Source organism: Ochlerotatus camptorhynchus, unplaced genomic scaffold (genome assembly GCF_037179485.1).
Source record: "Ochlerotatus camptorhynchus isolate MF236.1 unplaced genomic scaffold, CSIRO-AGI_Acam_v1.1 ptg000213l, whole genome shotgun sequence".
Taxonomy (NCBI): Eukaryota; Metazoa; Arthropoda; class Insecta; order Diptera; family Culicidae; genus Ochlerotatus; species Ochlerotatus camptorhynchus.
In genome coordinates this window covers 4250748-4265717 of record NW_027040703.1, presented here as the reverse complement: position 1 = coordinate 4265717, position 14970 = coordinate 4250748, and the positions used below count along the sequence as shown (strand labels likewise).

At 38.3% G+C, this 14970-nt stretch overlaps 1 pseudogene; it reads left to right on the top strand.

Moving 5' to 3' along the window:
* Positions 1 to 995: 995 nt before the first annotated feature.
* Positions 996 to 14970, top strand: part of LOC135703466 (uncharacterized) — a 47713-nt pseudogene continuing 33738 nt past the window's right edge.

Sequence of the window (14970 nt, the reverse complement as noted above, 5' to 3'; positions counted from 1 at the left end):
CTAGGTGAAATCAAATCCGCTGTAGGACAGTTTTTATGGGCCAAATATATTTTCAAAACAAACCGTGAACAGCTTTAAATAGATTACGATAAGGGAGGAATTCAATTAGTTGACCCGGAATCCAAAATGAAGGCGCTCTTCATTAAAAACATTTTGAGTGACGACAATGGCAACTCTTCAGAGATTTATCTATTGGAATATTGCAGAACGCAAAGTCTACCATTCAATTTCAAGAACTGGATTGGTGTTGCCATTAACATTGAAGAAGAAACTGATTTACATTCAACAGCATCTATTTACAGATTTTTAATATCACAGAAAAACATTATTCCTAAAGTTAAAATCGATTTCCCTCAAATTGAGTGGGATATAATCTGGAAAAACTTCAACTACAATTTCATAGCATCTGAGGATACATCGAGGATATTTGCATTTTGTAACAATATAATAGCTAATAAAGAAAAGCTTGTAGCTTATAATATTGGAAGGCTAAATGATAGCAATTGCGACACTTGCTCACGACCGGATAATAATAAACACAGAATCGAAGAGTGTCCGTTGGCCAGAATAATTTCAAATTGGACAAAAAATGTAATTCAAACCAAATGTAAAATAGTTTTAAACAGCTTGGAAGATATGCTAGCATTTGAAATTGATACCAAGAGCCACCGTGAATAAGTAGCATTATGGTTAGCTATACGAGGAATTTCTTTCTGTTTGAAATGGTACCCTAATCCCAGTCTGTATGTTTTCAAAAAAGAAATAAGAGAAATGAGGTGGAAACATAAAGATTTCTTTAGACGACATTTCGGAAATTGTGTAAATATTTTCTAGGAAAATCAATGAAAACAGTGATATGAAAAAGTAAAGAAAGCAATGAACAAAATGTTAGGTTAAGATAGGTTAAGTAAGGCTAAGTTTCCCTTCCCTTGTGTTCGTGTGTTCGGTTATATATGTATGGATGAAATAGAGTGAGTGAATATGAATGAGTGTACATGAGTGAATGTGTTAACCCCGAGTACGCCGCGGGTAAGTTTAAGGTAGGTATTAAGTTAGTTTAAAAAACGTGAAAGGAAAAAAAGGAATACCGGTACAGGAAAAAGAATTGCAGGTACAAGAAGAAGAAATAACGGAAAATTGTTTGAAATTTTAGTTTTAAACTTTTTCAAAAAAAAAATTGGTTTTCTTATTTTAACCGCGTTTCTAGTATTATATCTATGATATTCACTTCCTCTTCAATTCGATCACACAAATATCGAGGCAGAAAACCGTTAACTACTTTAAAAATGAACACCAAAGTCAAATATACTATTCTTTGCTTCACCGACAACCATTGTGAGGCGTCTAGCATCAAAGTTGAGGAAGTGAATCTATTACATCTCAAAATCTAATGTATTATTTTATTTTGCAAGCGCTGTAATCTCGATATTTGTGTTGCATTGGCGAAAAATAAAATGGAAGGGCAAAAGTCAAGATGAGGAGAGATGATTGTTTTGTATAGCTGTATTTTACTGGCAATAGTTAAATCGTCTTTCAGTCGACATAGAGTTTCATACTTCTTGGCAATTTTCTTTATGACATTGTCAATGTGAGAGGAGAGTTGAACTTAAGTTTGTCATCAATAATCACGCCAAGATATTTAATCTCCTGAACGCGATCAAGTCTCATCATCTCAATTACAACAGAGACGTTCTCATTTAATCGATTCCGCGAAATTACCATAAATTTAGTTTTACTTGTATTCAATTTCAACTGCTTATTCTTCAACCATCTACTTAGAGAACGCAAATCTTCATTCAAGTGTAAAACGGCATCATCTAAATCCTTAGCTGCAATGAATAACACAGTATCATCTGCAAAAAGATTAATGTCGCAAAATCGTACAACACGTCGCAAGTAATTAATATACATAATAAATAACAGGAGCCCTAATACACTTCCCTGGGGGCACTCCAAGGTTATTCCACACGGGACTGAAAACAGAATCATTAACAACAGTCCGTTGAGTTGACGTACACTCCGACGTTTTGTGTTGTTGGCTGCACCTAGAGCATCTCTCACAATTTTTGCAATCCATGCTCTTGTGTCCAAATTCTCCATATTTGAAGCATCTCAACACATTAATCGCGGGAACTGTCGAGCACCGATCAAACCCTACATTTACTTTTTTCGAACATAACAAACATTTATACGTATCGACATCGACTTCAATTACAACACTAAACTTGTTATAAGTGAAGCGTGGATTTTCAAATATGTTCACTACTTTAACATCATTTATAGCGATGTCTTCATTTTGACTTTTTAAGTAGTCAATGAAGACATCGGAGGAAAACACTATGCCCACTATTTTCAATCTTGGCACCGAAGTGGGAACAATAGCACTATATTTTTCATCCAGATTGCTTTCAATACCATTTTTCATATCATTTAGATTAACTCCTGTTGCACACTCAACAATAATGGAGACATCTTTACCATTCCTTTTCCTTAATTTAACGTCGGTCTCTGTTCCGCAATCTAAAGGCAATCACCGACGACATCGATTGCCATCCATTGACGGTAATCGAATGTGCAGGAAGGTAGCTTCCACACCTGCGTAGGATATCGCACCCATTCAATCAAACACACATGGGCCGGGACCAACGGCTTTACTTCCCTTCCGAAGGAAGCCGTGACCAGAGATTTTTATGCCTCAGAAAAATCCCACCGACCTCGGCTGGGATTGAACCCAGACCCATTGGGGTGAGAAAGCAGTCACGCTTACCACTACACCACCGGCACCGGCTATCTTTACCATTCCTGAAATTACTGATTTTGTGTGTTTTTTGATCTACCGTATCTGTGATGATGTTTGCACCATTGATAAATGTCAAAATTAAAAAAAAAATCTCAAAAATTTCGTTTGCGAGCTTTTTTTTATTTATTCAAAGAGGGGATGTTTCTCAGAGTCTTAAACTATGTTAATCATCGATCGAGTTTCCACTTGCTGCAATTACGGCCTCCACACGCTTCCGGAATGTACGGCAGGTTCTAATAATGTAGTCTGGATCCATTTCTCTCCAGGTACGGGTCAATGTTTGTCTGAGGCTTACTGTACTAGGGTGGCGTTTAGATCAGGCCTTGGCCTTCATGACGCGCCATATTGAGTAATCCAGCGGATTAAGATCGGGGCTGGATGGCGGCCACATATCCTTCGCCCAGAACGGACGATGTTCCTGCAACCACTTCTGAGTGCGGTTCAAGGTGTGGCACGGAGCCCCATCTTGTTGAAATACAACATTTGGCTTCGGACCGTACTGTTCTTTGATCCACGGAAGAATATAGTTACTTAAAATCCCGAAGTTGATCTCCGTGTTGACCTTGTCGCCTTCTGGAATGAACACCGGGTCCATTTTTTTGCCATCAGAAGCCACCAATCCAATCACCATAACGCTAGCAGGATGCTTGGTCAGATACAAGTTCTTGTGCTTTTACCGGAAGAGAACTAATATACCGGTCGGTTCTGGAATTTGATACGGGATCGACGGTCAACATGCTCTCGTCGGTGAACAGGATTACCGGATTTTTTCGCTTAAGGAAGTTCAAGATTTTCTTGCATCGTTCGACTCGTAGCTCCCGGATGCGGTTGGTAATCTTGTGAGTTTTTTTTCGTGCCCTCGACTTCGCTCCGCAATCTTCCTTTACGATCTTTCGTGCCGTAAAGTCACTGATTCCGTGTTCCTTTGCCATTTTCCTTATTGAACGCACTGGATTCACCCGAATCTTCCTTTTGAATGATGAACTAGCCTATGGCTAAAAATCTCTCAAATAAAGGAAAAAAAAAAACAAAACCCTCGGAACCCGAGCTGACCTCGGACGACCTGTGGCCACCTTCGCGGATAGTTGTCCTTTCTTTTCTCGGTCTAAAACCCTTTTGACGGTCCACCAGGACACTCCCACGGCGATTGAAATGTCTTTTTGCAACATTTGCGCGTGGGGCAAATCACGAATACACTGCCACTTCGTCATGGTGCAACTGTCAAACTAAGTAAATCATTTTCTTTTATACACAGCCTACTACGGTATGAGCTATAGGTTACGTACATGCATAGAAAACCAAGGCATTGTATGCACAGGTGAAACGGGAACCTTATTTGTACGAAGGTGCAAACATTATCACGCCAGAGTTGCGACCTATCACAACCACCATCAACAAACAGCTGATGGTAGTAACGCTTTGTACATTCCTATCAATGTGCTCGTCGAAGCTCTCTCCATGACCATCCATCAAGTTGACGAAAGAAGTAAAAAGCAACTGATGAATGTCTTCTTCTGTTGTGATCCATCACCGATCTGGTCATTCCTGAAAATCACGACACTCATCTGTGCTCGTTTTGAAGCAGTTGCTGCTTTGCTTTCTTATGTGAGTGTGTTGGTGAGTGAGCCCAACAGCTTCCGTTTAATGTTGCCTGCTTTGTTTGTAACTCACACACTCGCGCCTGCCGAGATAAACTTGGAATGCGTAGGCATTGTTTTCATTTTCTTCCGTCGTTTCGCTTTTTCTCATGATCGTACTGCAGAAGTCTTCACTGTTTTCGTTGTGCGTTTCATTATCAGCAATGAGTGTCACGTTTTGCTTGTGAGCAGCGACCATTACTGGTGATTGTTGTTTGCCATGGCTCTAACTCTCACTGCGTGACAAAACGATCTGTCAGCGATAGTCGGTTGATGCGAAGGTGAGTGTCACGTGAGTGTCATGATATTTTGCATCACTGTATCACGCATACGGTATGTGTCAAACACATACTTTACAACCTCTTCTTGTAACTTACAAGTACTGATTATCATTGTATCATCTAATTATTTCATATTTATATAAAAAAACACATTTCTAAATAGCTAGTGAGTGGAAGCAACCTTGGTTGCAACTTAAATGTGGTGGTTACAAGCAGCGTTGCCAGGTCATTTTCAGAAAAATCTGGACCAGTTAAAATATAAAATCAGGAATGCTCCAAAAAATTTTGAAGTTTCAAGATCTTGAAGTGATTCTAAATTCTGGAGTTTATATTTTTCTGGATTTACTTGGAACTCTTCACAGGATATCTTCGTCTTTTTTTCAGAGTTCCATTTGAATCATCCTAGAATTCCATCACACTTCTTTCCTTGATTCCCTTAAAATAATCTTGATAATATCCAAACTTTTTTAGTAACATTCTAAGAGTTCTTAGCATTATCTCTTGTAATCTCTTATAAATCACTCTCAGGTTCAACAATTCCCTCAAACTGATAATAATTTTTCTCTATGAACTAGTCTTTCTCTATGAAATTCCCTTAGAATATTCTTAATAATTTCCTTGATACAATCTTCAGAATGACCGTCACACTCTTCTCAAACTTATTCGATAATAACCTTTGAACTGCTTTGTAGGTAAGGTCAGAATTGTTTTGAAATCTACTTCAATTTTTTTCTGTGAATTCAAGTAGGTTTTTGATCTAATTTACGTCCTACTAAGCACAACCCGCACTTTACCTCTTTTTTTTTCTGAACGAGTTTAAACAAAAAATAGAATATTTCTGTCAAAAATGACTTCTAAATTTATTCACCTTTTCATACGTACCGTTGGATTTGATAAGGAGTCACAAATTGTTGAGATATTGTTTAAAATCTAATACTGCTTCTTGATTCTAAATTCGTTCTACGAGGTTCAATTCCGTCCAAACGCATTGAAACGCCATTAGATTTTTTTCGTCCTACGGATAAACGTAGAAAAAGGGGATTCGCTAGGAGCGCTTCTTTTGTTTTGAGAACAATGAGCGTAAATATTCATACAATGCGCTCTAACAGGATTTATGTTGTACCTAATGAACTATCGCATCGGAACAAACCTATTATTGATTTGTGCACGGTGAAATCATTGATATTATTGATCTTTTCTAATCGATAGAACGGAAATGGACGATTACGACGAAGTAGCGCTCTACCCTACTTTGTCAAAAATGACTTGAAAGTCCCCCAGAAATTGCCTGATGTTCTTTTCGCATAATTCGGTTTAAATTTTTTTTATGATTTGATGAAAATGAACCTCCATAGATATATTGGATAGAATTCCATTGAAATTATTCTCACGATTCGTATCAGCATACTCCTTAAGCTTCATCTTAAGAATTTTCTATGATTTCTCTTCCGAATTCTAACTATTTCCTTTATTCACAAAATTTCCATGCAATTGTCATCAGAGCTTTTAACAGACAATTGACACCGTTTTCAACCAGAGGTTTCACATACTGCATACCTAACACTACACGGTAACCGCAAAATACCCAATAATGGCTACAAAGTAAGCATTTTCGAGGGAAACTGGGACTGCCCATTGAATGAGTAAAATTTTACCCATTTATGAGTAATTACAACTACAAAAACAAGTAGTAAGTATTCATTTTGGAATAACAAATACCCATAAATGGGTAATATTTTTACTCATTTAATGGGTAGTCCCAGTCTCCCTCAAAAATGCTTACTTTGTAGTCATTATTAAGTATTTTGCGGTTACCGTATAGACAACTGTCAACACACCACACTAGTAGGGAAATTTTCAGGTTGCGAAAAGTTACATCGGCTGGAGCGGGAATCACAATACGCCTGAACGACGGGTGACGTCGCACGACCACGAAGATTTTTTTCAGCCAATAATCTTTAGAAAATGTTTCAATTTTCATGGTTCTGCAACCCATTGCAAACCTGTTGTAACAATTCCGTGTACGATGTTTCAATAATGTCCAACGTTGATGGCCTTTAATAAATAAAGTAGTAAGTTTGGCTTTTTATTTTTTGATTAGACGGTCCTTCAATTGCAGTGATATTTTTAAAGCAACATATTAAAAAAAAAATCTGGGAAAATCTGGAACATATTTAAAAAATCTGGAAATATACGTGATCTGTCTGTGTATCTGGCCAAGACGACTGAAAATCTGGAAAATCCAGATAAATCTGGAATACTGGCAACGCTCGTTACAAGTCATGTTGGCCAAGCAAGTCGAGAGCAAGTTGGCCAAGCAGCATGAACTTGGACAATCACTTGGAGGAAGATTCCTTCATAGATGCATCTTTTAAATTTAAATAAACAATATTTTAGAGAATGGACAAAATATTTCTCGTGAAGAAGACACCTATGATTTGTTTAATTTGCTATTTTGCAGTTTCCTGTAAATAATAAATGTAATCACAATAAACCAACAAGACATAAATCACGCCTCAACTAGTGATTCTAATCATAACCGAATAACTTTTTCGAAATAAGCGTAACTTCAACGCTTTCCCCACCCCCAACTGGAAACGTTCTCTATCTCTTCCACGTCCCATCACAGGCAAGAAAACGCAATTTTTTCATCTCGCCAGGAAATAAAAAAGTAAAATTTATTAGAAATAAAAGTACACCATCGAATGCTTCTGGCCTGGTGAAATCATCTCTGCTCTTCCTTGACACGTACCCAATACCGACGACCTACGAGGACGCTATCCTTCGGCAGCAACTTTTGTAAATCACGCACAATTGTAAGCAGAGGGAAAAGAAGGGAGGGAGGATCTGAGGCTGTAGTCGTCTTCCTATTTTTCAAGATGATTTCGTCTGTGACTGTGCGGTGCCGTGTTCTGCTAGCAGTGGCGGACAGGAAGTCGAAAAGCCGTAGACGAAAAAAGCAAAAATTAAAAAGTAGCTTCGGCTGGCATGCTAGAATAGCAAATAAGAGGAGAAAAATAAATGCGAATCTTCAGATGGAACCTGTGCGGGTTGCGGGAGGATGCTGGAGAGAGATGATCAAAACTTAGTTGCCGCGACGCGCGAGATGGCAACGAGGTCGTTCCAATGTCAAATTTCGTCCACACTTGGAGCAGCGTAAGGCGAGTAACGTTGCTGGCGGGAAAACGGAAGATTTTCCCCGTGATTGGTGGCCCTTTGTTCCTGGCCAGGGTGGCTGTCGCAGTTTGCGGCACTCTGGATGGAACAAGTGGAGTACCAACGGTAAGTACGTGCGTGTTGCTTCGTTATTTTGGAGGTTTTGTTTTTTTTTTTGCTATGTGGAAGAGGAACTTTGAACCAATCTGGGAAGACACGACCAAAGACGGAAATGATTTTGTAACGAACGAACCGCGACAAGGATCTTGGATATTAGGCGCTCACGCGTGAAGTTGTACGTGGGTACAGGTAATGAGGAGATTTCGACTTTGCGATAAATTGGGAAAATTATTGCAGCTGGAATCGAATTTTTTGCAGCGAGACTTTAAGGGTTAGCGTGTTGTAGTGAGGGAAATTTTAATCGGAATTGAATGACTAAAATGTGGCATTTTACACGTGATTCAATTAAGTGCAAGAATGTTTGGAGGCTGTGTGCCATGAATCATCCCAAGGATAACCATTAAAAGTGTAATTGTAATTCGCCAACCACCTTATGCTCTCTCTTGCTGGCTCACCGCTCGCCAGTCGAAGAAAGCCGTTTCTCATTCGATGTTCACACCACAAAGGAACACTAAAAGGTCTAACCGTAAATTGGGGCACGTGACCAACACTCGAGCGGTGGACCCACTCCGGAGAAAATTGCAACTTTGCTGTCCCATCCAATCGAAATGCAATTTGTTTTAATTAAAGTTCACATCCCTTCCTTGTGGACTCGTTGAAATCACAACATGTGGCAGACGAGCCCACCAAACCAGCCTTCGAAGATGACGACGACGACGATGAAGGAAACCTAAATCATGTGTAAAGTGGTGCAGCGGAATAGCTAAAGAGTTTGATGACCTGGCGAGTTCTGTGCTGGAAGCACCACACAAGACAATGCAGTAAAAAGAAGAAGAAGAAAAACGAAAATGAAGAACGTTGCACCGGGCTTCCTCGACAAAGCGTCTGCTGCTGCTGCTGCCGATGCAAAGAAGGATCCAAATGTTGTGTCTGGTTAACCAATACATTTACAAAAGAGCAAAAATAATATAAAAAATGAGAATCCTTGTACCTATGGTCCTTGTGCTGGCAGAAGATCTGCAATATCTACACTTCACAGTCGGGGAAGCGAATGGAAAGATGTAAAGCGAGACCATCTGAGCTCCTGATGGGGGATTTCTGTTTGCTTTGAAATGGATAGTGAATTGAAAAACCTGGCAGATTCCTTCTATGCTTTCTTACAGCGTTTGGTTCTGGTTCTTGTTTTCTTTCGTTTTAATAAACTTCGTTGCTCCTGCCAGGAGGATGGTAAACTTCATTACTGACATTTCGAGTGTTCTGGTTTGCAACCAGGGATGCAAGTTTGGGTGAATTTTGGATTTTTAGAAATCTATCAAGCAACCAATAATAAGAAATGAAAATCTTGAAAGCTATTTTCAATAATTATTTAATTATGAAAGTAGACAGAACTATAAATAGGTTATAAATTAACATAACAAATTTAGCTGAACAATGCATTAGGCTCTAAGTAACATTGATCGATTCTCTTCATCGACTTTCTCTTTCGTTAAAAACTTGGTTACAGAACCGTCTCTTGTCGTGTTTATCGTATTAGAAGCTATCATTTTTTTAAAGTAGAGTGAACTGGTGAATTTTGAGATAGATATGAACCGAAATTATGGTTTCTCCATAGTAATTCCCATATAAATTTCAAATGGTTTGTGCCAAGTCAGTTTCTCACTAAATGAGTTCAAATTTTGGGAGGCTAATCAGGGCCCAATTTGGAACCGTTTGAGCACTGTGGAGCGAAAATTTCAAATTTTGCATCAGTCTAGTGAGCATGCATAAGGACGTATATGCGATGATCGATTCTCTTCATCGATTTTCTCTTTGCATTGCTCCAGCTAAGCGGAACAATTTTCTAGAATTTGTTCAATGCAGAGTTGTAACAGATTGTATTGGCTATCAAAAGCTACAGCAAACGCACCGAGAAACGTTGCTTCTAGCGAGTTATTAACAAAAGAGAAAATCGATCATCGCCTTTACGTCCTTGTGCATGCTCACTGTCGATGTGCACTATTTTAAATGCAAAGTATTCATTGCCGTAGCTAATGGGGGTGCCAAGGGGGTAAGGCCCCCTCCAGAATTATCTAGCCCCGCCCCCCTCCCCAGAATTTTAGGTGTTTTTTTTTTTTGACTCACCGGTATTTTGTCAAGCTTGTCAAGTTCGATGTTACTATTTAACAGCGATTAATCAAATGGGACCAAAAACCACATTTTTTTAAAGTGCTTTATGTTGACTATGTTTCTTATGTTCTAGACAATTTTGAGAAAGTATATTATATCGATATTTAATCGATGGCATAATAAGACGTCTCGAGGCAATACAAATTAGCAATGAGCCAAGGGATTTTTCTTTAACTTGTAACTGTTTGGTCACAAATTCATAGGTTTTTGTAATTTATGTTATAGCTATATTCAGAAACTTCACGTTTCTTGTGCAAGAACAGCAGTATACCACAGAAGTGATAGGGTTATGTACCGCTGTGAAAATGTTGTGCCGTTACGTTATGTCCACCATAGAACTACAAACAACCATACAAAACTAGGATGACGGGATGAAGGAAAATTGGAAGAAAGAACGGCCATTGCCCAAAATCGGCCTCTTTTAATATCAGGCGTCCGTGTGCTAAGACGCAGTTTAATTTGCTAAGTGCAGTGGTTGATGGTTTTTGAACGAGAACCACGACCCTCCCTAGCAGCAGCTAGTGTACGCTAGGGAAATTTAACGTTCAGGTAGCTAAATACCCTGCACCAAAAACCGTGAATTAATTACATATTCGTCCGATAGGACCTCTTTTATGTTGGACCTTAAAAAGGTCATCCGTGAAATTGGAACAGTTTCCGAGCCTAATTGTCAAAGACCAAGTACTATTATCTGGCCAAACGTAGGCTATAATCCCAAAGGAGTTTTCCCTTCTCGGCTTGATCAGGGTGGCCTTGCCACGGTCGGCCGATCGAGAAATGAGCCCGTCATCCGCTCGCTTCGCCAATCTGGCGAGAGTTCCGGCCACACAGTAGGACAGGAGTCACTGTGTCGGCCATCCTGATTCACCATCAACGGCAGCAGCGGTATGTACCGGTACAGTGAACAACGCGATTAGGCTACACGACGCATAATACACGAAATTATGAACACAGAACAATTGGCTGAAACCTTGGACGGATTTAAATGTCTTCTCAAGTATCTTACTGAGAAGAAGCACAAATTTTTTACTTACGACACCAAAACTGAACGTGTGTTCAAGGTTGTCATGAAAGGACTGCCCAGTGGTGAATCCCTGGATCCGATCAAAGATGAACTGGCAAAATTACTTCGAGTTGTGCCACTCCAAGTAATCAAAATGAAAATGAAATCCCGTCCTGGCGATTCGCGCAACGGGATTTCTAATGATTTTTATTTAGTTCACTTCAAGTCTAGTGAACTAAACAACCTTAAGGCCTTAGAAAAAGCTAACCTTATGCTCCATGTCCGAGTGAAGTGGGAACACTTCAGGAAGACTGGAGGAAATTTCCAAAACCTCACTCAGTGCCGTAAGTGCCAGCCCAAGTAACAATCTAAATACTTGGAAGATTTATTCTTATTTTATCATTGTTTTATCATAGCATCCCTTCCAGCCTGTGGTTGTATTACGGTTTTGTGTGCTTGTCATAAAATCAGGTCCTCAAGTCGTCTATAAAACTGTTTTATGACTACTTAATTAAAACTCAGACTTCATAGTTTTAACGGTAGCTGTATGGTGGTTCTGCATCACTACTTATAACTGAAGAATAAAACCAAAACAAAACATACAATTATGTTTTATGGTACACTTTTTATGACCGAAATAAAACTTGAAGCAGTCTTAGACCTTCATTAAAGCTTCATTACAACTATCATCTTTATCAGAGGCCTAAGATTCACAGATAAGAAATATACTGCTACAACAAAAAATACTCTGAAATTTTTTGTCATTATAAAAAACAAATCTATTCAGATATATGAAATGAAAACCCCTTCAGTGCTTCTGAACACGATGAAGATGAGACGATCGACAATATGAAACTCCTGGAGGAACTACAGTTATACGATCCCTACATAAGGCACAGTGCGGTGAAGGAGCTCTTAAAAATATTGAACAAGCGGCTTTCCGATACACTTCCGAAAGATCCACGAACCCTTCTTAAAGCAACGCCGACAGTTTCACTAAATCCGTTTGGAGATGGCCAGTATTGACATCACGGCTTTAAACCTTGTATTGAAAAAGCTTTTAGTGGATCCAATAAGCATTTCTTACATCTTGATTACAAGCGAAAATAGGAGGATCGCTTGGAATGTTGACTTTTTGACAGGTGGTCATGGTTTTTGTTTTGTTTTGATTCGCTGTACCGAATAAAACCAGCAAGCTAGTTATATAGCTTAAATATAACTTAACGCTCTCAATTTGGACTACGAAATGCTAAGATACAACCATTAGGTTTATGTTATGCTATAGAATTCCAATCTAGGAGAATATGTTATATTGAGGTATTTTTAAGGAGTAACGAAAAAAAATGTCGCCGTATGAACAAATTTCACACAGTATGAATAATTACGCTTTAATTGATAGGCAATAAAACACTTTCATACATCTATGTATAATTAAATAATATGTGACTGGTTATTGCTCAACAGTAGTAACAGTTTTGTACTAAATAGATAATCTTTGAATGACTCTTTAATGCATGGTGCTAATGCAGACAAATTAAAAATATCCCTATATTTTAGTATTCATATGGCGCACTAAATTTATGCTCCTATTTGGTATAATAATCACCATAAATATTGCACGGCATGCTGTGAAGCATATACAGATTGGTTTAAAATTATAATAAAGTCGTCTTATTTTCAATGTACAATAATATCAGCCATTATTACCAACTGACAAGGATCATGATTTCACATCAAACATCGAAAGAATAAAACCACAATAAAATATTTCTCAATATTAACTATCATCCAAAAACCCCAACTTAAAACCTTCAAAGTTGTCAAAATGTTTTGCGTATCATGTTTTATCAACTTATTCAGGAGCGATTTATGCGGTTGTAATATAGTTTTATGGTAGTCATTAGAAGGCTGTTAAAACTTTCTGACCTGGAGGAGGTTTTATGTTTTCATTTTTAACAATCACGTCTAGAGTGTGATAAAACTGACATAAATCCTATGCTCCTAAAGTAGTTCGCATATCAAGTTTTAATGACTGCATTAAAACTGGGCCAATTGGCCATGACATGGCTGTATTGCGGTTCTCAGGAGATTGTTAAAGCAATGTGGTCGTCAGTGAAGGTTTTATAATTTGGTTATATCAACTGCTATAAAACTTAAATAAAACAAAAATTGTTGCTTGGGAGGGATGGGGTCACGGAACTAAAAATTGCTACATGCCAGCTAAATGCATGAATTGTGGTGATTCCTCTCACGCAAAGGACGACTGTCATGTGAAGGAAGATCCTAAGAAATTTAAATGTTCAAATTGTGGTGAAAACCACAAATCTAATTTTTGGGAATGTAAGACTCGCAAAGCGATCCTACAATCTCGTTCTAACCGACAGGTAAGAAACGCTTCACGTTTCCGACCAGGTACAAATTCCTCTGCTGTTAACAAGGTCAGCGAGGAACAAATTCTACATTCGTACCCGTAGGTACAAATATCACCCCTGCTTCAAATGTTTCATCTGTACCTACTCCCCTCGCTGCTAACAATGTTCAGCGAGTTAATGGAGCTACCTATGCTGCTATTGCACCGGGTAGAAATCAAAATACTAACCAACGTTCTAACGGAAATTTTGACAATTTTGACTTAGGAAGCATTACTGCCCCTAAAATGGAATTTTTACAGAAATCATTAATTGACATGATTTCTGATATGCTTAAATCTAACTCCATGTTTGATGCTATTCAAACTGGAGTAAAATTTGCAAATAATATTGTCATGACTTTAAAATTCAGTAATGGATTTTAAAGCATTATATATTGTAAATTGGAATGCTCGATCTCTTAAAGATAATGAAGACGAGCTATTTAACTTTTTGAGAGTTCATAACGTGCATATTGCCGTTATAACTGAAACGTTCCTTAAACCTGACCATAAGGTTAAGAAGGACGCAAATTACTTTATTTATAGAAATGATCGTCTTGATGGACCCTGTGGTGGCGTTGCCATCATTATTTATAGACGAATCAAACATAAAATACTTTCTTCATTTGAAACCAAAGTTTTTGAAACTTTGGGAGTTTCTGTCGAAACAAAATTTGGACAACTTACGTTTATAGCTGCCTATTTGCCATTCCAATGCGTAGGCCGGAAAAATAATTTTCTCAAGGGTGACCTCCAGAAACTTACCCGTCATAGGTCTAAATTCTTCTTTATTGGTGATTTTAATGCAAAACACCGCTCATGGAATAATGCTCAAAGCAATTCCAATGGTAATATTCTGTTTGATGATTGTTCTGCAGGTTATAACACTATTCAATATTCAAACAGCCCAACATGCTTTTCTTCTGCAAGAAATCCCTCCACTATTGATTTGGTCTTAACTGATTCATGTCAACTTTGTAGCCAATTGGTTACCCATGCTGACTTCGGTTCTGATCACCTTCCAGTAACTTTTGAAATATCTCAAGAAATAATTTGTAATCCCAACAGCTCTACTTTCAATTACCATAGAGCTGATTGGGAGCAATATCGAACATTTATGGAATATAACTTCGATCCAAACATTCCTTTGCAAACCAAAGATGAAATTAATTATGCTCTTGAATCTCTGACTACTTCTATAGTTGAAGCAAGAGCTGCCTCAGTACCAAAATGCGAGGTTAAATTCGATTCAATTATAATAGACGACGATCTTCAGCTCTTGATCCGTCTTAAAAATGTCCGTAGGAGACAATATCAAAGAACACGCGAAAGTTATCTGGCGGGATTTGCAAAAACAAATTAAAAAACGATTCTCTGCCCTGAGGAACAAAACTTTT